Source organism: Cygnus atratus, chromosome 14 (genome assembly GCF_013377495.2).
Source record: "Cygnus atratus isolate AKBS03 ecotype Queensland, Australia chromosome 14, CAtr_DNAZoo_HiC_assembly, whole genome shotgun sequence".
In the NCBI taxonomy this organism is placed as follows: domain Eukaryota; kingdom Metazoa; phylum Chordata; class Aves; order Anseriformes; family Anatidae; genus Cygnus; species Cygnus atratus.
The window spans coordinates 4,921,888-4,946,543 of record NC_066375.1 but is presented as its reverse complement, the minus strand read 5'-3'; the positions used below and the strand labels follow the sequence as shown (position 1 = coordinate 4,946,543).

The 24,656-nt window shown below is 47.6% G+C and overlaps 1 protein-coding gene across 1 annotated transcript in view; it reads left to right on the top strand.

Annotated features, from left to right (window-relative positions):
• COL23A1 (collagen type XXIII alpha 1 chain) overlaps positions 1 to 24,656 on the top strand; it is a 175,946-nt gene that overhangs the window by 73,548 nt on the left and 77,742 nt on the right. The gene's annotated exons all lie outside the window — the stretch shown is intronic.

The window sequence follows — 24,656 nt, the reverse complement described above, 5'->3', positions numbered from 1 at the left end:
GGTTGCAGCAGAGTTTTGGGGAGCCGGGGCTGTCACCATCACTAGCGCGTAGCTGTCAGCTGGAGGAGCTGCCTCTGTCGAGCAACTGCTTGCCACTTTAGATGCCTCTTGAAACTTCCCCCCCCCTTCTCTTTGGAGTTCTGATTTTACTGAGTTTCTCCTTGTGTATGTTGTTTTATGGTGATAACTGTGCCTTGCCGATGCACCTTAAAACTGTACAGGAGTTGCTTAATCCGAGCCCTGGAGTGGTGCTGTTGACAAAAGATGTGCACGTGTTTCCATATTTTGATCAGTATAGAAACACTCGTAGTTGTTAATGGCTGTTTCTTCTAATAAAAGGCTTTATTTTAAGAGATGTCAAGTACCTCTTGGAGCCAGAGTGGCTTGTTTTGAGTCAACCATAAAAGATCTGAAATACTAGTAGGAGATTTTTCCAATGAGATTTGTAGACCGTATGTGAAGGTAGTGTGTTAAAGTGGGGCTTTTTGAAACATGTCATCTTCTGGATTATGGTAACTGTACATAGAGAAAAACTTAAGCTAGTGGAAAAATAAACTTGCTCTTTGATTGACATACTGACATGCAGAAACAATTAGATGGTTGTGCAAACATTCAGGTTCTCTCTGAATTCAACTGACAGAGGCTCCAAGCACAATAGGCTTCTAAGGTGCATGTTTTCAGGACAAAAACATTGGTTTGCTACCTGTTTTTCTTCTTATCCATAGGGAATGTACAATTTAGGGAATTGCGAGGGTCTTGTTAGAAGCTGTGCCAATGAAGGACCTTGATGTTGTTTCTGGCAGCCAACCAGGGAAGGATTCTGAAGGCCCTGTTCCTACGGCGTCCATGCGGACCAAGGTCGGGATGTAGGTGACCCAGTACGGCTGGATACAAAGACCGTTTTGTACCTCGAACTGCCCGTTTTAGCGTGCTAATCTTGTTGTGTAGTCGAGCTCTGCTAACTGTGCCCCAGCACCTGCACAGGAGAGATAGCCCTGGTGTGGGTGGGTGGGAGGGGGCGCAGAAGTCCTTGACGCTGCCTTTAAGGAAGAAAGCGGTGGTGCACCTCGTGTCTCTGGGAGATTGCTGGGGAAAGTAAACATTGATTATTTTTTGTAACTTGTGTCTTAGATGAGATTCTGAATTAAGGGAGGAACGTTCTGGTTGAAGACTTAATTGAAGTCAAGATTGGTCGTTGTAAATCCATTGCTTATTTCTTCCTTGTACGTGTAACTCGTGGGCACAAAGCCCCTCGGGGAGAACTGCTCCTCACCAGCCAGCGAGGGGAGCTGGGGCAGCAGCAGCGAATCCCAAGGGAGGAGGAGGATGGATGGGAGGATGGATGCCTGGAGGTTTAGCACTTCCTATCCCTCTAGTTGCCTGAAGTCTAATCCTACAAACGTGAATGGGGAGCGAGGGGCAGGCTTCTGTGGAAGGGAAGGAGCCCTGTAGTGGGCTTGCGGGGCTCATCAGCAAGAGCTCCTGGTGGGAGATCACCCAGGCTTCGAGCCCACTCTCACTGAGGGCTGGTGGAAGTGGTTTTCCTCTTTCTTGCCACAAAAGGAAGGAGAGAATACGCTCTGCTGTAGCTTTGAATTTGTGGGTAAAGTATCAAGTTACTAACTTTGTCAGTCAGAAAAGGTTTTGATCGATTATCACCCCCTCCATTATCACCCCCTTCCCAAGTATAATATCAAGTCCCGCAACTGTAAAGTCTGTTGCAAAACTGATGAGATGCCACTGCAAAGTTCTTGCCTATATGTGGTTCTGTGCACATAATGCGTGCAACTGGTGCTGTGTGTGCAGTTGCAAGGATAGATAGATGTATAATGTGGATGTGTAAGCAAGTTGGAAATGTGTAAGCAAGGTGGAGTGCAGTGGTAGGTGGGGGAGCGCCTGCTCCATCATGCGAGGAAACCTCGCTGCAGCTGGGGATGCTCTGTGCATGCACCACGCTCGCGTGATTGCAGCCCGTGTTTCATGTTTGGGACGACCGTAAATTTTGTAACAGGACAAATGTTTTTTTTGAAAAAACTCTTCCATGGAATATTGTGCTGCTCAAACGCTGAAGTCATTTTGATTTACTACATAATGAAGTTATACGTGGCTTTGAAATATTATGTGCGTAGTTTACCAAGAGGGCCTTCCAAACTCTTTAAATCTCACCACAAAGTATCATGACTGCGGAATGGCTTGTATTTGGTCTGTGGTTTTGCAAACAGTCTCCGAGACTGGAGTTTAGAAAAAACAACAACAACAAAAACCTCAGAACTTCGAAACATATCCCCAGCTCTATTTTAAGATTGAGAGCTACAAAGGAGTTGGAAGAAGTGGGAGCCAAGGTCTGCTCTTGGTTACCCTACTGAAGTAGGGAGTTATTTCAAGCTGTCGTCCAACCGATGCTTCTCTTAGCGGCAACGCCAACATAAGTAGCATCTGCCTTTCCACGTGGTGAAATGGGCTGGGAACCAGCTCAGCGATCAAAAGTAACGCGTGGAAGGGGCTCTTCTGAGTCAGGGCTGCTGTCCCGATCCCGTACCAGTGGCACTGGCACCCAAGGAAATGCTTCTTGTGTTGTGCACTTGGCTAAGAGCGGCCATGCTCTTGCTGTGTGGAGTAGCAGAGGCTTTCTGTGGCCAGCTGCTCACTTTCTAGACAGAAAACCAGCTGAAAATCTCAAACCTGCTGCTGTAAGAGGAGAGCAAGGGGATGCACTGGCCAGGTAATGAGCTGTAGGGGAAAGGGCTGGCTGGGGCGGCTTCCTCTCACCCAGCCCTGCTCACGGACGTAGGTGCTTGGTGCTGCCGCGGTGCTCAGCCATGCTGAAGTGGCTGAGGGTTTTGTACTTGCTTTCCCCAGCAGAGATCAGCTGAGAAGCAACATCTGGTTTTCAGCTTGCTTGTACCTGGAGTTTTCAGCTGTGTTGACAAAGACCCAGGGAAGCTCACAGCAGTCTGCCCCGGGCCATGTGGTGAATCAATGGCTTATTTCAGTTATAAAATGATCACCAGCCCGTCTCGCTTGTAGTCCTGGTAGTCATTGCTGAAGCTGTATGACTTTATTAAAATACACAGATGTCCTTCACCTTAATACGCCAATAATTCCCATATTGCTTGGAAATGCAGAGACACGAATCCAGCCAAATTGAAATGTTGCTGGAATATTGCATTCCTAATTATTAAATTTGATCTCCTTCAAGCACAATGTGTTCATGTTTCATGTGGTTCGTGAAATATCACCTGGACTGTGCAACCCCAGGAGCTGAGAGATGAACTGTTCTTTACCTTCTGTATCTGAAGAGTTTTATCTCTGAAATAGCAATTGAATGCAGAGCTGAGTCTTGCATGGGCAACTTGGGAGCTGCTCACTCTTTGCTGAAAGCTAAGTTAGCACAGGGGCGTCCTGTGCTGAGCCACTTGTTTGTGGTTTTCCTTTTGAATACGCTTCCACCTTAGCTGACAGCACAGACGTGCTGCCGTCCTGTTGAGCCTCTCACGCTCAAGCTAATGCTGAATTTCTGCCCCCAGCTGGAGCAGGGCATTTGGATCACCCACGGGCTCAGTCAGGGGCATGCAGCACATCCCAAAAACAAAGCTCAGAAAGGGAGCGGGTGGTAGCAGGGAAAGGCAGCCACCGTGTTCCTAACGCCATTTTATGTGAGACCTGCTGCTGATGTACAGACTGGAGATTTAGACAAAATTTGGGTGGATTGCAAGCCTTGCCTCCGTCCCCAGTGACCATGAGGCCCCGAGGATGATGGGGGATGCTGGACCCGTAACACCAAACAGAACTGGAACCAAACCTCCTTTTGCCATGAAGTTTTGGGTCTAAAAGTCTAAAATATATATACGCTCACAGATGTTCGTGCTGCACTTTCCCGTAGCAGCTGGCAGCTGGTGTCCCGTGGGCACAGCCTCGTGCCCGCAGCTCGGGGCTGTTGGCTGCTGCGTGCCAGAGGCGGAGCAGAGCCGTGCTGCGAGTCTCCCCGACCTTCCCTAGCTCAGATCAGCTGCACATGGGTGTTTAGGTTGCTCTGCAGTTGGTTTATTGCTTTCGCATGCTGCTTTCATTATACCTTACAGCCTCCTCTTTTTTTTTTTTTTTTTTTTTCAATTTAGGGGAGGGAATAAAGAGAGAGGAACAAATCCAAAACTAAAATTAGTCATTTGAGAAATCCGTGTTTGTTTTTCATTTGTTTGCAGTTAGGATGGGCTTGGGCTGGGGGAGGTTTCCTAGGGAGGGGGCTGCCAAGATGAGCTGTGGGGCTGGGAGCATTGATGCTGCTTCTCCCTCCCTGCCCCTCAGTCCTCCTGCAGCCACACCTGTGCTAGTGTAACATCAGCTCTTGATGTTTTATTAGGATTTTGCTCCTGGCTGTCCTCACCGGTAGCATTTATGTGGCAGAGACCAGTCATGGCCAGGCCACCCTCCTTGGCACTCAGGAGCACCTCGGCGACCTCGGGGCTCCTGCTGTCCTGGTGCTGCTCCGTGCCGGAGTGCCTGGTGGGGCGGTTCTGAGCACAATTTGTCGTGCTCTGGGTGTCATCCCCCATCGCCTCCCCAGGGCTGGGGTGCTTTGGTGGCTATTTCTGATATTTACGAAGGGTCTGTCAGTTAGTGCTCAGAAATTTGTAGTGTGTCGTCACGGGTTGCTTGCTTTGAACAAATTACAGCTTTTCAGATGCTCACTATTGAGGCTTTTTTCTTCTCAGTCTTTCTCAGCCGAGCTTATCTCAGCTCGAGAGGGTTCAGAAGGCTCTCTGTCCTGCCCCGTGGTTAGCAAACCTGCTGCTGGGGTATTGTAAAGCTGAAATGAGGTGAATCCCCTCGATCCCCCTAATCCCTCCTTGCTTCTGGCTTCCCCTGTGCAGGATCGCGCTCTCCCAGAGAGCCGCTGGGATGGCTTTAAAAGCAGCACGGTACTGCTTCGTGCCGGGGGATCGTGCGTCTTCCTGATGGGGCGCTTCTCCCAGCTGCCAGTCTGGACTTCATTTTCTCTGTTTTCCTCGGGGTCAGGTGGCAGCATGCACCACGTCGGGGCTGCCCTCTGTCCGTGCCACCTCTGCTCGGCCAAGTCACTGCAGGCTCAGCCGTGGCCGCCTCGTCCCTTTTGGCCGCGTGCAGGCAGCGCTGTGCTCCCAGCAGAACTGGGGAGTGACCCGGTGCCAGCCTGGGCTCTGGCGGGAGCAGAGCAAAAACGAGAGCTTTCTTCCTCGTTTGCGGCCTCGTTATGCTGTGATCTCTTATCTAATATATAGATCGTTTTTGTTCACATTTTTCTTGCGGAATTACGGCTTCTCAGTTCTCTTCCTCCCTTTGAAGGAGCTGCTGGGAATGACCTTTCCCAGCAATAACCGTGGCAGAGGGCTACGATGCGTTAACTTGCACCCTGTTGCTGATCAAAACGTACCCTGGTGCCTTTTTACAGTGCATCAGTTCAGGCATCAGCTACGTTTGTATTCTCTTTTAAATGTTGATAAATCCCCTTGTATAAAATTTAATTTGAGATTTATAAGGAGAGATTTGAAACAGGAAAGACATCTGAGTAGAAACTGGAAAAAAATCCTATTAACGACGTGTTATTGACTTTGACGTCAGTCAAACAGCCATAAAACATGCTCCAGTAAAAGTACGCTGAGAGCAAAATTGCCCGCTACCTTTCGGCTCCGCTGATTTAGTTCTTCGATGTGAACGTAACTTCCTAATGCTGGTTTTGGACATATTTTTATGGATTTTTTTTTTTACGTATAAGCCGCGGAGCATCTCCTAAGATCCCTAGTGATCACTTTTAACCCCTTCAGTAACACTCCTAATAGAAGCCTCAGAAGAGCAGCCCGTTGCATTTGCTGTAAATAATTTCTGACGATGTTTTGTCAAGACGCAGAACACATGGCTCGGAGCTGCGCAAGTGCCCTTTGGGTGGAAACAGGCTGCGCTCCGAGTTTACAAAAATTGATCGTGCCTGGGCGCAGGGAGGAGGGAGAAAATGCACTACATATCCTCCTTCCTCCCACCCCCTTTCCTCTCTGGCATCAAATAAAACGATGTCTCATATGGTAGAGCGCGCGGTTCCTGATGAGCTTACTGTCTCCGTACCACCCAGGATGGGTCTGGTTCTTATTGTGCGTGCTTGCACACACAGGGCGGAAAGCCAGACCCCTTTGCCGAAAAACAAAGGTTCTGAAGCACAGATAATTAACAATTATATACCTATTACCCCCAGGGGAGAAGCCTGCAGGATGGATATTGTTCTCTTCAGGTGGCATACGTGCACGTACGTGCAGCTTGGGATGGGGAAGGAGAAGGTGCCCTTGTACTTGGCCTCTCCAGCTTGAACTGTCTGGCTCTGACTTCTGGCTTTGTGGGCTCACCGCATCTCTCCTGCTCTTGATATTTACTGTACAGAATTAACCTGTGGCCTTAGCTTTTGCTGCTAACGTCCTAATGTTTGGAATAAATACAAGCATAAATGCCAGCACAGCCGCGTTACCCACCAGGGAAAGGAAGGGTGCTGCGGTGAGGGGCTCTGGGCTGGAGGAGCTGAGAGCTCTTGGGTTTCGTTTCCTTCTCGAGCACAGTGTGAACAGCAGCAAACTGTTGTCACTTTTTTCTCCCGTCTACAAAGCGCAGAAATTGCCTCCCTGAAGTGCCTGGGGCTCCGTGGCTCTGATCTGACTGAACTGGCCTCCCTAAAAGCAGGGGAAGACGCTTTGGGCTAAATGTCTTCATGGAGTGAGAAATACAGTGCTTCATCCTCGGCCATCAGCCCTCCTTCGGTGGCAAAGCAGAGGAGTTGGACTTACTTCTGGCAAAGTAGAAATTGTATTTTAGTGTTTTGTCCAGGTTCAGAAGCCCCACAATGAAAACTTGGGACAACGTTGGCTTGGGCTCAGCCTGAAGGTGCTGCCTGGGGTCCGGCAGCTCCTCACCTCCCCAAGAGCGAGGAGGACGGCTGCATGGGGGAGCCTCCCAGCTGCGGGCTCGCTTGGAAGAATTTTCTTGAAATCACCTCAAGTAAATTCTGTTTAAAAAATGAAAAAGGAAACTTCTTTCCCACGCATTTTGGGATGACAGGTTTACGACTCCAGGGATGCAGAGCATGTCTGCGATGCACTGGGCAGCTTGTTTAGAGCTTTTATCTGCTTTTGAATCCAAAGTGTTGCAATGCTAAAGAATCAAGGCCCACCGTGAATGATTGGGATGAGAGGATAGGTAGAATTTGTCTGAGCTTTTTCTTCCGAAGAAACTTCAGATTTTGCCTTGCGGTGGATGTAGGAATATGGTCCTGTCACTGCTAGTTACTACAGCAGTGTTAGTAAACTCCTGGGAGCTTGGGCTCTAGAAACTATTCCAGGGAAGGCTAAAGTCATCCTAGAGACGTAAGCACATCCAGTGAGAATTCCTGTAGATACGCATGGCTTGGTATGAGAATGGACTGCATCAGGTATTTGTTTTTTTTTACAGGGATCTGTCACAAAATGTTTTACCAAGGGGCTGCTGCTGGTTCTGGGTCTGGGCTTGGCACCGCCCTGGTGGGAAAGTCTCGCCTTGAGACTCGCAACGTTCAGATAAAACGTGAAGCCCACGTTGGGTGTTTTTCTGGTAAATTGAAGATTGTTGTGGCATGCTCCCAGAAGATAGGGGAGCACCCCTATGTCATGTTTTCATGTTGGGAAACCCTCACGAAACATGCCCTGAGCTGCAGGGCTGGAGGCGAGCCCTCGCGGAGCACATAATAGCTGCTCTGTCTGCCCCCACCGGCACGGGGAGCCGGAGCTGGCACCGCTCGCCTGCTAGGGGAAGCACAACTGTGCGGAACAAAACAGCCTGACAGCCCGCAGAAATCTTGGAGACGCCAATACACTTCATCAGCCAGTGTTTTTGTGAGGATTAGGTGAGGTATTTTGATAAAGACGCACGGGGCGCATACAGGAACCATTGTGCGTTTTCGGCTGGTGCGCCGGGGCAAATTTGCATTAGCACCGATGTGCGAACGTGCACTGAAAGGCAGCCGAAAGGACTCTTCACATGGCCCAGGAGGCTGCTGACAAGTGTGCTCACTCAGGCCCCTCCAATAAAGCCGCTCGCGGGCCGCAGCGATCCCTCCGCGGGCAGCGCTGTCGGAGGGGGCCGTGGCCGGTGGGAGCCCTACGAGGGCTCCAGCAGAGAGCCGAGAAGGAATCGGAGAGACGGGCAGAAACAGTTAGATAAACAGAGATTATACTGAAGATATTTTGCTTTCATTTTGATTTATGACAGCTGCGCAGCCAAATCTAAATAAATTAATCTTGCCTAATACAAACAGAGTCATTTATCCCGCGGGAGGAGGCGGTGCTGGGGGAGGGATGGGATGTGACAGCAGCTTGTAGCACGGGGACTCCAGGCTGGGAGTTCTCCTTGGTTTTGCTGAATTTACTGTTTTCATTGGGGTGCTTGCTCATGCTGGAGATGTTTGTGGTAAATAAGTTGACTGCTGGAAGCACGGAAGCAGTGTGTTAGGTACACAGCACCGTCTTGGAAAGGAGGAAAGGGACTGGCAGAAGCCGTGTGCTCCCCGCTGCTGCTCAGTGTGTTGGCTATGGCCTGAGGGGCTCAGTGTCTGTTTGTGTGGCCCAGGAGACACCGTCCTCATGGGTCTTGACATCTGTTCCTGAGCGCATATGGGCATTTGTAGGCATGTCCAAGAAGACAGGAAAAAATAATTTTTCCATCTTGCAGATTCAGACAAAAAAAAAAACTTTGATTTTGCTCGGACCGAACCTCCTAAGTTTTAGCAACGTGTTTCTTTTTGGTATGAAATGCTGAGCTCCTTCCTCTCAGGCTGAGCGGAGTAAATCCAGACTGACATCTACAAGCAGGTCTCCCAGGGTTGTCCTTCCTCAGCCAGGTGTTTTCGGTGTAGCGGAAATGAGGAGCTGGAGCATTGGGAAGCAGCTGTAGGAATTAGCTCTCCAGGGCAGTAAATCCATAGGGCTGCAGCTCCCAGTGCTGCGGGGGGGATTTTCACTCTGCTTCGAGCCCCTGTAATTGTGCTCGTGAGGGAAGTCGAGTTTAGCAGCTCCCCTCCTCTGTGGTTTGAACTCTAAAAAAGAAAAAATAGCTTGTTTTTAAGTTTGGGTTTCAGTGCTACTCTTAACGTGCCCTTTCCAAGAACTGAAATCTGCCGCCTTTGAAAATGACACTGGGGTCTTGCACCCGCTACCCAAACACAATAACAAATTCCTTGTTCAGGTCTCCACCGTAAGACCCTGGGCTGTTGTGTTCTCCTCATCCCAGTGCCGCAGATATCTGTGTGCTCCACCATGGCGTGTCCACTTACAAGCTTTAATGGTGCCTCTTGGAGAAATGCAGAATGGTATTTGGGTTGGGTTTTGTGTTGTAATGAAGTTTAAACTCAAACAGCCAAAGTATTTGGTGTGCAATAACAAAGGGATAATACTAACAGAGATTTTGGTCGCTCTTTAGATGGAATAGGGAAGGTGCTAAGAAAATGCAGCTGATCCGTGATCTCTGGAAACTGTTTTGATGGTGCGAAGCCTCGCTACTACGAAACTGCTCATGCATACACCCCTATTCCTGAACCCCCATCACTCCAAGTGCAGAGGCAGCTGAGCAGTGAGACCCGTGCTCTGACAAGCATCGCGGAACTGAGAAATCAGACTGAAAACGTGCCTCCGGAGGTGGCGTGCTGAGGTCTAGGCAGCACAGCACACGCGGTTTCTGGGCTCTGTGCTAAATACCAAAGAGCACCCTCCAGAAAGAAAATAATACGTGAGGGATGCTCGGATAGGTTTTAAAGTATCAGTCGCGATGAGAAAAGGAGCAACTTCCCGTTTGCATTGGCAGTACTTTATCGCAAAGTGGAAGTGCTGTGTTGACAGCAAATAAAATTATCTGTTAAGATTACTTTTTATCTGACTCTTCTGATCTCTTCAGTGTTCTTTTTAAAGCAAACAGAGATGTTGCAAGCTCCAAATTGTTCTTTTATAGGATTCTTTACTCTAATGTGCGGTTTCATTGGGCTTGGAAAGTTTTCCTCTTTAAACTCGGTAGGAGGAGGAAACAGGAGTTTCTGAGAAGAAAGGACTGTTGGCTCCCTGATAACGGGGGGGTTGCTGCCAGTAACTTGCTGGTTCAGAGCTCTCTTGACCTGGGCAGTAATTGAACTTCTGTCGTCCTATCTGGGAAGGCAGGCAGGTCATTCCCACAGATGCGTGCACGCTCCGATTTGGGCATAATCTCTTTGACGTGACCAACAGGGAATTTCCTATGTTTCTGTTTAACAGCAATTAACTGGCCTCTCATTCCTTTGGAAATGGATTTCGGGAGGTGCGTGGCAGTGCGGTGGGGTAGGGAAAAATGGTGTGGTCTGGGGGATGGGGCACAGAGCTCGGCATTGGAAGAGCTGGGTTTGGGTCTGGCTGTGCACATCGGTGTGGATTACATACCTGTCTGTGAATCTGGTGCTGTGCTGAGGGTGAAAATCACGTAAAGGCCGTGCTGTGAGGTTTCCAGTTCCAGAAAACCCCTGTGAGAATCCTCGCTTGTGTCCTGAATAGTAACTGGCTCTTACATTCACCAATTCCTTGCAGTGGCAATTGCCTCCTAATGCTGCAAGTAAGTTTTCCCTGGTTTTAAGCAACCTGTGCCATAAAGCCTAAACCAGAAGGTGCCAAAGTAGCCACAATTCACAATCTGCTCTCAATTGTAATTAGCCTAATTCCTTGTTTGTTTTTATGTAGAAACAATTGAAACTGCTAAACTTTGCTGGCCCTAAAATAAAGAAACAAGCAAGGGTTAATAACTAGGTTAAGTAAAATGTCATGCAAAGGCAGCTTGTTTCTGCGGTGTCACTTGAGCTTCAGAAATGTGTATTCTTCTTGGAACAAAAAGCTCTTCAAACTGACAGCTGAAAACCCAAAGGAAAACATAATTCTGCGGTGACTTATTCCCATCAGAGCACTCAGATATTTAGTGTCTGACCTACGCAGCATTTTAAAGACAACTGGATATCAGCCACAATCAGCATGTAACACCGGACAGAAGGGTGGTAAAAGGCCAATGGCTTGGTGCTTCCTCTCCCCTTTTGAAGACTCGCACTGGAATATTGTCATAGATGCCCAAGAAAATGTATTCTCTCATACGAATTCTCCTATACGGTTTGGGAGTCAAAAAGTATCTCAAGGTATGAAACGTCAAAAGCTGGTGGTCAGGGGCAGGATGTTAGAGTAAGCGCCGTACGGACATTTTTAAAGCCTCCATGACCTCAAAGCCCAGATACGGGTGTTGGGTACAGAGGGTCACTTCCTGCACGAGTCACTAAGAAACCCTTTAGGGAAATCCAAGGTTTAGAAATTCATGGTGCAGTGCCAGAAGTTTAATATGCATAGGGCTATCCTTGTTGGGTTTCTTTTCCTTATAAAAATACTTTGGGAAGTGAAATTGCTGCTTTTCAGGATCCGACTCTCTCTCGAGTTTTTGCAGCCCCAGTAGTACCTTGCAAGTCTTCTTTCCTTCATGCAGAGAGGTTGGGTTTGCTTATTGTCGTGCCTTTGAAATGTTTCCTATCTTCAATTGAATCTTTTGCATTTATTTCTTAGCTCACTGCTTGTTGCGGTGTCTGCATAGACGTGGCCAGTGCTGGGACGTGGCAGGAGAGAAAGAAGGGCAGAGGCAGGCAGTTGTTCTTCATTTGTCCTACCAGTCGTACCAATGTTACAGACCCTGCCACGTGGCAAAGACCAGAAATGAGTATTGTGTCCCACATCTTTTTACCAACTTGCCTTCTGCTCTCTGGACTGGGGACAGCCTGGTCATTGCCTGTGTGGGGCCACTGTTGCTACAGAGAATATTCCCTGTTTTATTATCGCTTGAACAGCAGCGGCTATTTGAATTCCCAGCCTAGCAGTGAATAAAACAGAACCAGTTCTTACTGAGAAAACTGTGGGTGTTTAGAGCAATAAAACCAGGCCTGTTGTTTAAGGGCTCGACTTAGAGCAACTGTTGTTTACGACTGTACAGACAACAGGATTGCTTGTTGAGGGTGCTTATTTTAGGCTAACATTTTTGTGCAGATAAATTGTCTTTGTCCTTTCTGCCCCCACTTAGATGATTGCTGATACTGTAATTTCAGTAACTGGGATGCCGTGGCATGGCTTGCGAGCTTAAGCAGTGCTGCGAAATTGCATGGGCTTAGTTTGCACTGGTTTGGGTAGACGTATGGGAAGTACTCACGCTTGTATTTCTTGTGGTACCTGTATTTAGGAACTGTGCAAAAGCAACTTGAAATAAACTGTCACTGGGGGAAAAGAATGGGATGAGAAGAATCAGACTTTTCTTGAAAATTTCCTGGGTTTGCCAGCTGCTGGGTTTGTTTCATGAACTATACGTAAACCTGATGGAATTCCTCTTAGAAATCTCGCTTTTGACTGCACTTGTGCAGCTTCCCAGGAATTGTCGTGTTGGCAGACTCTGCTCTGAGAGTCATCCAGATTCAAGCTAGACCATGCTCCCAGGAGGGTGTATTTTTCTTTCCCAAGACCTGTGCAAGCAGGTTTGGAGTTGGTTTATGTATATGTGTGTGTATATATATATATATATATATATGTGTCTATATATATCTCCTATGTTCCTGGAAAGGGGAGGAATATAAACTTTGTCAGTAGCTTCATTATTTGGTGTTTTTGTGCTTCCTGGCAGCCCAATTTGGACCAGCAAGTTCTTTATGGAGCAAACAGATCGTGATGTGAGGTTGGTTAAGTGTCTTGCAGCTCTCTGGGGCAGCTGCTGAAATGGATCAAACAGGATCTGAGTTCACCTGAGCAGGGAAATTGGCTGTCATCTGCTGTTTCCCCGTTACGGCGGGTTAGAACGGTAGGATCGTAGGACATCCTGAGGTGATGGCACCTTCCACGGGGTCCATCAGGGGTGGCCCTGTAGGATCCAGCCTTTCCCTTCGAAGGCTGGTGAGGTCGCTCTGTAACCCTGATCACCTAAATGTTTGCTTTCTGTCCTCTGTCTGAGCATATCCAGACGCTGTGGCAGCGCAGCTCAGGTCTGCGTAAGATCAGAGCCAATTCCCTGTGTGGCCTGGGCTTGGTTGCCCTGCAGTCTGCGAGAGGATCTGCCTCATGTGGATTTCTTTGAACTGGAACTCAGTTGCAGTGTGTGGGGTTTTTGAACTTCTTTCTAAATTTAAGAATGGCTTTAGAGCATGCACTGTTTCAGTAGCTGTATGACAAATCAAGCTTTTGGCAAATAAGGCAAACCCTTGTGTGCAGCGTGGGCTCTGTTCTGTCCTAAAGAGGCCAGTTGAAGTCATGCTGATGTGATAGCAATAGCTCGGAGATTGATGGGAAATCTCGCTCCGACAGCGCGTATCGGAAGCAGCTAGAATTTTACATACAGTGTAAACAAAAGGATGATCATCAACCATAATTAGATTTTTATGGGTTTGTGAGCTGACTCATGGCCCTTGGAGCTTCTGCGCAGCAAGCTAAAGACATGCCAAGGTTTAGAAGAGCATGATTGCTCTTTGGCTTGTAAAAATATCAAGTTTGGATATCCAGCTGTTGTGTGTTCCCTAATAATAATAAGACAAAAATGTTGTAACCTTTACTCATCCCTTCTTCCAGCAAACTTTCCATGGGGTTGGGTAAGAGCTTCAGGATGTAGTTTGTGGACGCTGGCTGTTAACGGTAGACTGGAAAGCCAGCAGCAAAAATAGTCGAAGGCTGATGTTCCTTCAGTTTTGGGGGGTGCCAAAGAGAGCAGGCTTCTGAGTGGGCAGCAAATCTCAGCCCAAGCTTTGAAGTGATGAAAATTATCAACCAGAAGAGACAGCCCTGGCCTCTCAGGAGATCTGACTGTGGTACCTTGTGGCTGAGGGGCAGGCAGTTGTGTAGGGCACTCCTGAAGGTCTTGAAACAGCCGGGGAGAAGTTCCCTTTGAAGCTCTGAAGGTGACTGGCTCCTAAGCATGTCCCACAGGTCCGTGTGCCCACAAGGCATTTAGAGCTTCTCACAACTGTTCCTTGACACACAGCATACTGGAGTAGCGAATTTCTCTTTTGATCTGCAAATCTGTCAACATTAATTTTGACTTGAAAAACTGTTCACAAAATATACTTTCTCGAAATGCAGCTTGCCACTTCTGTGGTCCCTGAAGCAGTCGGCGGTCGCTGTAGCTCCTCTGGCTCTCTCAAGATCCAAGGCTCAGTTCTGGCACCCAGAGATCTCTGGGGGAACTTGCTGGATAGGGCCTGGGGACAGCAGTGGTGTCCCTTCTCTGTAGGGCTGCGCTGCACAGCCTGTGGTGTATTCTCCGTGAGTGCACCTCCATCAGCACTGGTGCTGCAGGTGTGCCCTTCCCTGGGCTCCGGTGCTCCAGGCACCAGCTGTGTGGGCTGGTGGCTTTGCACGGCTTTCCCTCGCCCGTGACTGTTCCTGATACCTTGCCCTGGAAAACTGCTCGGGTTATACATCTGCAGCAAAAGCAGGTACAAAGGCAGGAGGTTTACTAGCACCTAACTACAAGTTTGTTGTCGTGATTCAGAAAATGCCAGTAATTATTTGCATCCAGCTTCTTGTCTCTGTCTATTGGATTGAATCGCACGTGTAAGGGACAGGAAAGCCTTTCTGGGTGACAAAATAACTGCGTCATTTCTCTGAACAAAAAGAGAACTGATAAATATGGAACTGCTGTCCCTATGGTTCTCTCCCAGGTTATTTAACGTGTTGAGGAGATTGTCTGCATAGTAAAGATGCTGGGATGGTTTACGTGAGGATGCCTGTGCTCAAAGGACTTATTAACTCCGGTGGTGCTGCTGCTGCTAACTTTAAACTGGGCAAAGCACCTGATGAGTGTGTGGGCAGGAAACCATCCTGTAGTACTTGGGGTGGGAAAAAAAATGGACAAGAAAACTGAGTAACATTTGTATACTTCTAAAACGAGGAATTGTGAAAACCCCTAATCAGAAACAGCAGCTTCGAGCAGTTCAGGGTCTGAATTCTCCGTCGCTTACTCTTCCTTCCTCGCCTCTCTGCCCAGTTACCGCTGGGCGATGCTGAAGGTCGGTAGCCAGCTGACTGGGAGAGGCTTGTGGCTGTTTGCAAGTTCCCTCCTGACTCCAGGAGTGGCTGCTGTGTTACCTCTGCGGAGATCTCAGACATCTGTTGTGCATTTGTCTATGGCAAGAATTACAATCCCCAAAGGAATTGTTGGCTGATGTATAGATGATGCCAGATGAGGAAAAGCACCGTTTGGCACATTCCAAATTAAGCAGCTCTCCGTGTATGACACCGTCATTTGGAGATGATTTACACGGCCACTCTTGCCATCAGGATGTCATCTGCCTTCTCCGCGCTGTCGAGCTTCAAGGCTTGGATGCAGCCTGACTACTTAAACACACTGCGGTGATTGGAAACACACTGGGGAAAACAAATGCATGCGTTTGCCTTTTGTTGCAAACTGTTTTATTTCAATGGAAAGCAGAAGCGGTGGAGTCATTCTCCCCCTCCTTTCCCCGATGTTGATGTCAGGGTTTCGAGGCTGACTGCCTGAATGACGAGGACAGTGGTATTTCCATAGGACAGGGTCCTCATCAGGCTTCAATGTGTTCCCACTAACGCGGAGGGAGAAAGCTTTAGTCTCCTTCCCATCTCTGCCAGATGTTTCCATGCATTAGCGTTGGTATCTCGTATGCTCTTCCAGCTGCATTTTGTCCATAGGGGATTATTTTGTTTTCCAGCCCTTCTCCATCTCGCACAGAGTAAAAATAACTGTGGGCAACTCACGTTGATCTGCGCTTCTCTCCAGATCAAGTCCGGATATTCCACTGGCGTCACCGCAGCTCTGGTGACTTCTGCAGGACGACCGGGTCTGGTCCCCGGGCCGCTTCTTGCCCCTGTACATGGCCGTAGAGGGGGCTGTCGGCCCCTGTAGTGTCTGGTCCAGCGGCTCCGCTTCTCTCCAGCCCTCAGCCAAGATGCTCACAGAGGGGTACCCCACTTCATGTGGCCATGAGCGTCGTCAGGTTATAAGTAGCAAAATTGCTAACATTAAATCTTAAACAGTGCAAGAGGATCCCAAAGATCTTGCGCCCCTCACAGCCTCCCTTCCTTTAGGAAGTCTGTGTGTAGACAGAACCATCCCAACTGCAGGAGTTGACTTGTGCCCCTGAGCTCTACCTGTGGGCAGTTCCTTACTTACGGGTATACACCGAGTGTGTTACAACTCTGGCATGTCCAGAGACAAAGATTTTATTCTGTACTCAACTCTGATGGTCTTTGAGACCGTGGAATTGCTTAATCTGCAATCCTTGGCCACAAATGCTGTCTTTCCCCACGAAAGGCTTCCAACTTGAGGTGGGTCCAGTTCTGCAAGCCTTTGAGTAGAGTCACAGTTCCCCCAGTGTACGTCTGCCCTTGCTGGCTTAATGCAGCGTGTGCTGGAGTAAAACCCGTGGCTCCGAGGGGATGGCAGTGGTGGCTTCTCCCCTGCGTGTGACGACGACACAGGCAAATGCAAGTCAAGCTTCAAACCACAGCTTTTGTTCTTCTAGATAGCGTAATGGTTTCAAGGTGAATTTAGGACAATTTAGACAATTGTCTTACTTCCTGCTTTTGGTTTGTGGAAGCTAAACTTGCTATTTTCAAATGAATAAGAGCAAAAATGACTTTCCATTCTGTCCTTGGCACTGTATCAACCCTTAAGTAGCAATGTGAAAGTTTTAAACTGTAAAAGAAATAATCGTCTGCTCTAATCAACGTTTTAGAGGGAAGGCTTATTAAAGCGCTGATACATTATCTGAAACTTTTGAGTACTGTTCCTTCCATTTACAAGAACTTGAACTTTCCGTAGCTGCTCCGATAAACTTTTCAACGGGGTTCAAAAAGTAACAAATGATCCCATTACACCATACATTAAAAATCTATTCGTCTTACGCTAATGAGTTCATAGACAAACATAAAATACAAATATCTGTTCCTTTTACATTGTTTAAATTGCTACTGTCAGGTACTTCAGCTCCAAATGACAATGTGTGTTTAGAAAAACAAATACATTAATGTTTCATGTTATTTTAAAATGTCTATTTGACTCTTTTTCAAATGATTCATGTTGTGTTTGTGATCCGAGCCTGAAAGTATGCTAAAAGGACTGGGGAGAGAAAACTTGCTTAAAACCCAGAGGATTTCCAATACTATTGCCAAAAATCAGTGAAATAATGATATAGTAAGAAATTGGAACACATTGCTGTTTTTTTATCTTTAGCAAGTTTATTTAAAATACAATAACTGATAAAACGCCAAATCCATTTAGTGATGAGACCTATAAAGTGGAATGCCTGGGTAGTTATCCTTCTGGGTTACACTTCATTTGCTTCCACTCGTGGTTTGTTTTTGAGACAGGCAGCTGTAATGTCCTAGAAAAAGCACTTGTGTATTATGAGGGTCTTTCTCCTCAAACATTGGCTGGTCTTTAAGTTTGATATTCACCTCTGATATCAAATTCTAATCCAGAAAGAGCAATGACTTTTGACATCCTTTGTGGGCACGTGTGCTAAATGGAAAGGGCTGTGGGTTTAAAGAAATAATAAAAATGCCCTGTTTGGCTTAGTCTATAGAAGAGAGAGCTAGTAGCTCCTATAGATATCTGGTGAGGAAAACGTTGGGCAGTATCTCTCCCATACAGCTTCTGCCTTACCCGTCTCGTGCTGTGAAGACACGCCGTCAGCATCCTCCGGCTGCAGTAGCGGCGCGTTGATGTATGCTGGTTGCCTTCAGTGCTCTGATGCAAGCAGGGCTGGGGAGCGCTCGAATAGCTGGTGTCAACTAGCATTTAAATAAGAGAGCCAGCGCAAGCCGTCATTGATCAGACAGGCAGTTCCTGTGCTGAAACTGTAACACATGTGAAGCGCAGTTACGGCGAGGAGTCGGGGGCTGTAGCGGCTGATGCAGTTCAGCTCTGGTGGCTGTGGACTATCAAGTTGTCCAACGCGCCCTGCGGGGAGCGCCGTGCTTCGGCTCCCTCTGACTCGGTCAGAGATGCTCCAGGGAGCTGGAGGCAGCACGGGGATGATCTGTCTGCTCAGCCCGCTTCCCAGCAAGTAATCACATTTGTTTAAACTTCAAATCAGCAAAGCACCTTCTTGAAACCACCCTTTTCTGTCCACGCTCCTCTGGAAGCTGTTCCAGATCTATTGGATGAAAACTCGTAATTTTCAACATCAGCTTTTTGTGGTCAGTTTATTATATTGATGCCAACACTGTTCTGAGGCTTAAACAGTCTTAAAAACTGAACAGGACATCCTTCCCTCCTGGGCTTGTAGTCTCTATTCTTCTAGGCTACGCATGGCTCGGTCCCTTGGCCAAGGCTGCACCTCCGGTGCCCTGCTCCTCTCTGGCCACGCTGCTTGGGGAACAGAAGCAGGAATAAAAGTGCTTCAGCTAAAAGCCACCTTCCAAAGGCAACACCAAGCCAGGCTTCTCTGGAGTTTAATTCCTTTACGTTTATTGTATTTCCTGACGGCAATTCAAAAAACGTGTGTGAGAAGTGCGAGAACTCTTCTGCGGATCAAAGGGACCCTCCTTTAAAGCGAAGCGGGTGTGTTTGCCATGTCCAGACATCGGTGAAAATGCCACAGTGGTGTTTTGAGTCCTAAGGCAGCGATTGTGTTGACATCAATTCATAGGGAACAAAAGTAAAATCAGATGTGGGTTTATTGCTTTAGCACTCTGCATATTGAGCATTGTCTCGCGTTTGAATAACTCAAGTTTGAGTTAGTTTTTGACTACCCTTACACTTGGCAAACCCAACAGGTGTTTTTAAAACAAAAGGAAAGATAATTCTTAATTTGGTTGATTTCTTAATTTGGTTGGATTCATGGGGGTGGGGCACTAATGTGAAGCCACCTGTTGTAAACCTGCTTTTTCTAGAAAGCGTCCAGGCCCGTGACGTTGACAACAGTGCTCGCGTCCTTCTGAAAACACCTGGATGCGAAATGGGACCAGCCAAGTCAAGTCACGTTCAGCACATGAAGTGGTTTCGCAGAGCTTTTTTCTGTCACAGCGGTAGAAATGCTGCTTATGTATTAAAATTATTTTTGAGCTATGCGGCTGAAAAAGAGCCGATCATAAAAGCACTGTCCTGAAAAACCAGCTGTGTAAATACTTCAGTACATTTTTCCCTCCTGACTTGTTATTCTTTCCCCCCTCCTTTGGAATAGCAGATTATTCGCTTTTCCTTAGCAAAAGGATCTTTGCAGTTTGAAGTCTCCCGGCTGTAACTCCCGGGGGACCTCTGCTCTCCTGCAGCCCCCTGCAGCAGCGTGTCGAGCCCTCACCATGCCATCAGTCAGAACGAGATCTCAAGGGCCCTGGGTGTTTCCTCGCCGAATAACCAGCTGTCACACACGGTGACAAGGACTGGGTGGCGAGTTTGTTGTCTGGCTGCCCAGATCTATGGCTGTATCATTCCTCATTTTGGAAACGAGCATGGGATTCCACCTGTAGGTCTTGCAGATGGAGTTGTCTGAACCCGGGCTTTTAGTCTCTGATCTGCTTTGTAATTAACAGTATCACTATCTATTGTTCAATCTGCTGGAATAATCTGCAGGAAATCAGTGTGACTTCTCAACCGAGATAAGCAGACTTTGCTTTCCTGTTTTCACAAGGGCTCTAGCTCAGCAAGTTGAAAAATCCACTGCTTTTTCTTTTTTAAGCTCCTAATAAACTCTTTGTGCCTGCATGTAAGCTTCAGGCAGGGCAGCAGCGCTGCCCAGAGAGCAGAGCACTGCCAGCTCCCGCTCCAGGGACCCGGGCAGACCCGCACAGGACCCGTGGCTGTGCCTCACGAGGCTTTGCATCCCCTGTGATTTGGGTGCAGCGCTTGTGGTCGCTACCACCCGGTGCATCTGCTCACAAAATGCTGCTGGGGCCATGGGTTGCAGGCCTGTAAATAGCGGGGCTGTGCCGGTGTGAGGTGGCCAGTGCCAGCTGCAAGGCACCGCAGCTGAGACCTCCGGTCTCATTGTTGCTATAAGCTCAGCCCCAGTTTCTCCTTTATTAACACCTGGTATATGCGAATATCGAAAAGCAGAATGAGAAGCAGAATCTGCGGTTTGAAACACCAGTGCCAGGCTGGGGGACTGCTGGTGGCGTCTCCAGCCCCTGGCACGTAAATGCAGCCTGGCAGCTGCTGCTCAGGACCCGCATGGGCACGAGGGGCAGTGTGACTGGGGCAGCGCCATTGGCACGTGCTCAGGACCCGTCCTTTTCTTTTTCACGCTTTTACAGTTTCATCCTCAGAGCTAGAGGCCGCTTATAAGTCAAAGTGAGCTATTTTAAAACTTCATAGGCTTCAGTTGTGGCATACATGCTTGTCATTAAACCGCAGTCGGTGTATGAACTTGAGAAAGGGGATCTGCCTGGAAATAGTACAGCTGACGGTGTGCTCCCAGCGGTGCTGCCCCCGTCCCAAAGCGCGCCGCAGGCTGCGCGTGAGCCCTGTGAAAATCATTTGTTTGCTGCTGAAATGCAGCTTGGGCCTTCTCACATCTGTGCTGAGCTGAAACAGAAAACAAACGCAAAAACGGCGTCCAGCCGAGGCTGCAGGGGACTCTAAGAGGCTGGAGGCAATTTCTCTGGCCGATTTGGTGCAGCCATTCCCGACTGCACCTGTGAGTCTTTCCTGGCTGCATCCTGCAGGAGTTGCACTGTCCGTGTATTGCTCACAAATTCGTCGCTGTACTTGAGGCGGGAGGGGATCGGACCTCCAGGCTTGTGGCCAGAGACAGGATTTGTGCGCTGTACACGCTGTTCCAGAGGTGACCCAGGAGTTGTTTATGCTTCTTATCACAAAGGAGCCGAGCAAAGTGGCCATGCCAAGCTCCTCGTGCAGGACCCAAATCACCCTGCGCATGTCTGCATGGCACAAATCGCTGCGGGTGCTATGGTGGCCAGCCAAAAATAGTCTTACGTGGGACAGGCGTGGATTTCTTTCATCTGAAGTGGGTTTGGACACTGCTTTTCCATCACTACGTTTGTATTTATTTATTTTTAGTGGTCATTAAAAGTCTTAGTGGGAAAAAGCTTTGCCTCGATAGAGCACGTAGAGATGGTGGTCAGAATATTCTGCGTGCTCTTCAGGTTCTGCCTCCAAGGAGGGGCTGGAGCTGTTAGCCCTTAACCTCCCCTCTGCTTTAGAGATGTCAAGCCTGTGTTTGAATTGGCACTTTGTGTATGCTGTATCCCTAAACTGAGGGACAGAATTCCCTGTTTGTTTTTTTTTTTTTTTTAGTAATTTGAGTAAAACTTGAGGAACATTTTTTAGAATGGCGCAAACTTCTACGATCACAAAAGAAAAAAAGGCGGTAACCACCATAATTCTCTAAGCGTAATTTACAAAAAATACTTACAACCCACTAAGTAAATGTGATCTGAATAAGAAAATGATTTTGAAAGACTGTTTTAGCTTAGCTAGACCAAATTACTGTCAGTCTGGTTAGTGCTTGATAATAAACATGCCTCTGATTTCTGAAGTCACTACTGTATAATCTGATTACAGCTGATGCGCTTGGCCCAGCTCCAGCCGTCGCTCTCGCCGTCGCCTCCTTCCCCGCGGGAATGTGCCAGGAAGAAAACCTCGCTTTGAAGCAGAGCTCAGGAGGCTGGCGCGGGGCACGTGGGCTCGCGCCCCAGCCCCGGCTCCTCGGCTGCCTTCCCTCAAGGTGACTCCTCGGCTTTAGGGGCGTTCCTAGCTGCAAGCGGGACAGCGGCTGAGATGGCAGCGCCACGTGGCCCCAGGCTGGGTGGGTGTCGTTGTAGGGCTAGGTGTTTTTTCCCCAAATTAAAGGTGGATTTTCAGAGGTTCTGCCTCTCCCGAGGCTGTGTTATCTGAAAGCTGTGAACGGAGGGGTTTCTGGAGGGGGTTTTATCAGATGTCACCTGAAGTGCTGCTTCTGCTTGCCTCCCAGCTGAGCACCCTGGCATCAACGTCGGGCGCTGCTCAGACCCAGAAACTTTGCCCACAAACCCAGCCGTTCCTGGAATTTGTCTTGTATTGAGCTATAGGGCTTGGTGATTTATTTTCTTTTCTGCTGATGGCCTTTTCAACAGCACGCTCCTCTTGTACGTGTGCTGCAAGGGAATGCTGTCGTCTTCTGCTCTGAATGAAGCAGTCACTGCGGCGATGAGGGGCTGGAACTTCACACAGCCTCACTGGAGTGGGATTTTTTCTGGCGATAAGCACTTAATGAAGAGTTTTATTCTTATAAAAGTAACTTGGAAAATTATTTTATGCTTTTGCCTGCTTTACGGGGGAACTCTAAAAAGCGAGCTGGTTATTGCAAGAGTGGTTTCTTGGGCAAGTCAAATGCAAAGGTTCTTCTCTTCTAGATATGTATTATTTCATTTCTTGGCAGCTGGGTTGGTGTTAGTGCCTGAGCATCTTCAAAGACTATAAAAGTGGAGACTTGTTATTCTTATATCAGTGATTTTGTCCAAGATACTGCTCCCCGGATGCTGTTTATGTACAGGGTCTGTTTCTTATAATTCCAAAGTTGCTGGCATTAAGGCTGATGTAGGAAATCAGAAACAGTGTCTTCTGAAATGGAAAAAAAATAGAAAATCCTTTGCCTGAAGGTAGCCAGTGATGAGTAAAAGCATCTAAAAGAAAAAAAATATATAGTTAAATCTTTCCATGTTGCTAGTAAAATGGGAGAACTATGGTGGTTTTCGTGATAGCGAGCTATTCCTCGACTGGCAACTTCTCCAACCCTTGTGGAAAAGCTCACGAGGTGCAGGATGGACCGAGCTCACGGGCAGGGAGATATTGCTGGGGGGTGGCCCAAAAGCTGGAGCAAAGCTTCTGAAATGGCAGGGTTTTCTTTGTCGGTTTTCTTGGTTTTGGTTTATTTTTGTGGATTTTTTTTTTTTACTTTTCCTCCTCAAGTAAGGTTTTGGATAACGTGGTCACAGAGGCTTGCTGTTGGTCCGGGCTCTAAATTCTTTGAAGCTGGTGATCCGAGTCTTATCTGCGAAGCAACCAGGCCTTTGCAAGATAGTAGCGATGGTCAAGGCCGGCTCTGCAGAAGGGCTTATTGGCTTAAATGTGGGCTGTGTTTGGCCATTGACCTTGAAGTCTGCTCACATACCGGTGCTGAAGAACCCCTTGCTCCTGCTAGGTTGCTGTGGCGGGGCGCCGCAGCCAACACATGTGCAGGGTGAGGCAGTGGTGTTGGGAAAGCACGTGGTGGGATGAGGGGCCGCACACACGACCTTGTCCCCAGGGACAGGAAGGCAGTGACCCGTTTGGGACGGACGTCCCTGAGGCTTCTGAAGTCCTTGGATCAAGACCGAGGCACTGCTGGCACCAAAAGGGCCGGTTGCTCTGCGTCGCTCGTTCCCCTGTGAATTGTGAAAGTGGCCTCCAGTCAGCCGCGTGTGTGCAGGGAGGTGAACTCCGTGTCTATATTTTATAAACTATAGCCTTAGCTAATAGGAAACAGGACCGGGCTCTGTTTGCATAATGCTTAGTCATTACGCTAAAACAGATTAAATTTTTATATTCCAGCTGAAAAGAATTAGATATAGAAGATTGACACGCAGAATAAGAGAAGATTGGGACGAAAAGGAAAATGTTAACTTGAAGGAAAAAAATAGCTCTGAAATTGCATTTAATGTTGTTTAATGGATTGCTAAGAAAAGCACCTGGAACAAGACATAATTTCACATAAACTACAGCTCGTTAGTGGGTTCTTAATGATGGAGACTGAATAGGAGCCTGAAAGAATTCAGGAAAACAAATCAAGCTGCAGATGTGATATAAAACGTGGTACCTCGCTTCCTTGTGAGCTTCATCTCTAAACTTTCCAAATGGTTTGTGTTCTCTGAAGTGCTTCAGATACCGATATCTGGGGAGTGCTCTGGTATTCTGATAAGTTGAAACAAAATATAAGGAGTCTTTCTGCAGCTTGAGAGAAGCATTGAAAGTCTGTATTTGTGCAGAATGAAATCTGCACCAAAGGGGTCTGGGTTGTTGAGATATTAACTATTTCTTTGCCAAGATGAGGAAATTTGCCACAAAATTTAAGGGAAAGCATCTGTTTAGCCGTTCTCTGCTTTCCGCAAGACATGAGAATGAAAACTTGTGGCCCAAGCTTTTTAGTTTTCAAAACAAACTTGCTCAGGCTCCCGAACTGGATTGCTGACTGGAGGAGATGCACAGGCCCGTGAAAACTATGAACTGGCGCAGAGGTTGCATTTATTTTGTAAAAGCACGTCTAATGTTCCAGTAAATTCTTTCTGTAGAAATATATGCTTTCCTAAGAGGAAAATGGGCCATTAGAAAAGTTTCCCTGCTTCATTGTCTTGCATTTTACGTGTTTCCGCAAAGGTTTGAGAGACTTAGAGCTCAGACCTTTACTGGGACTGTAAATCATGGAGTTTCATTGGGTTTCTTCTTTTTTGTTGTGTTTTTTTTTTTTTTTTTTTCTATAAATACCTATCATTGCCAAGGCAGACAAACAGCTTCAGGGTTAATAAAGACAGAGGAGATGCAGGTTCTTCCGCAGCCATGAATGTTTTTAGTTTATTTGTTGCTATTGAATTGGAACACGCTTTTCAATAAAACTGGAAAGGAAATGCTATTATTTTCCC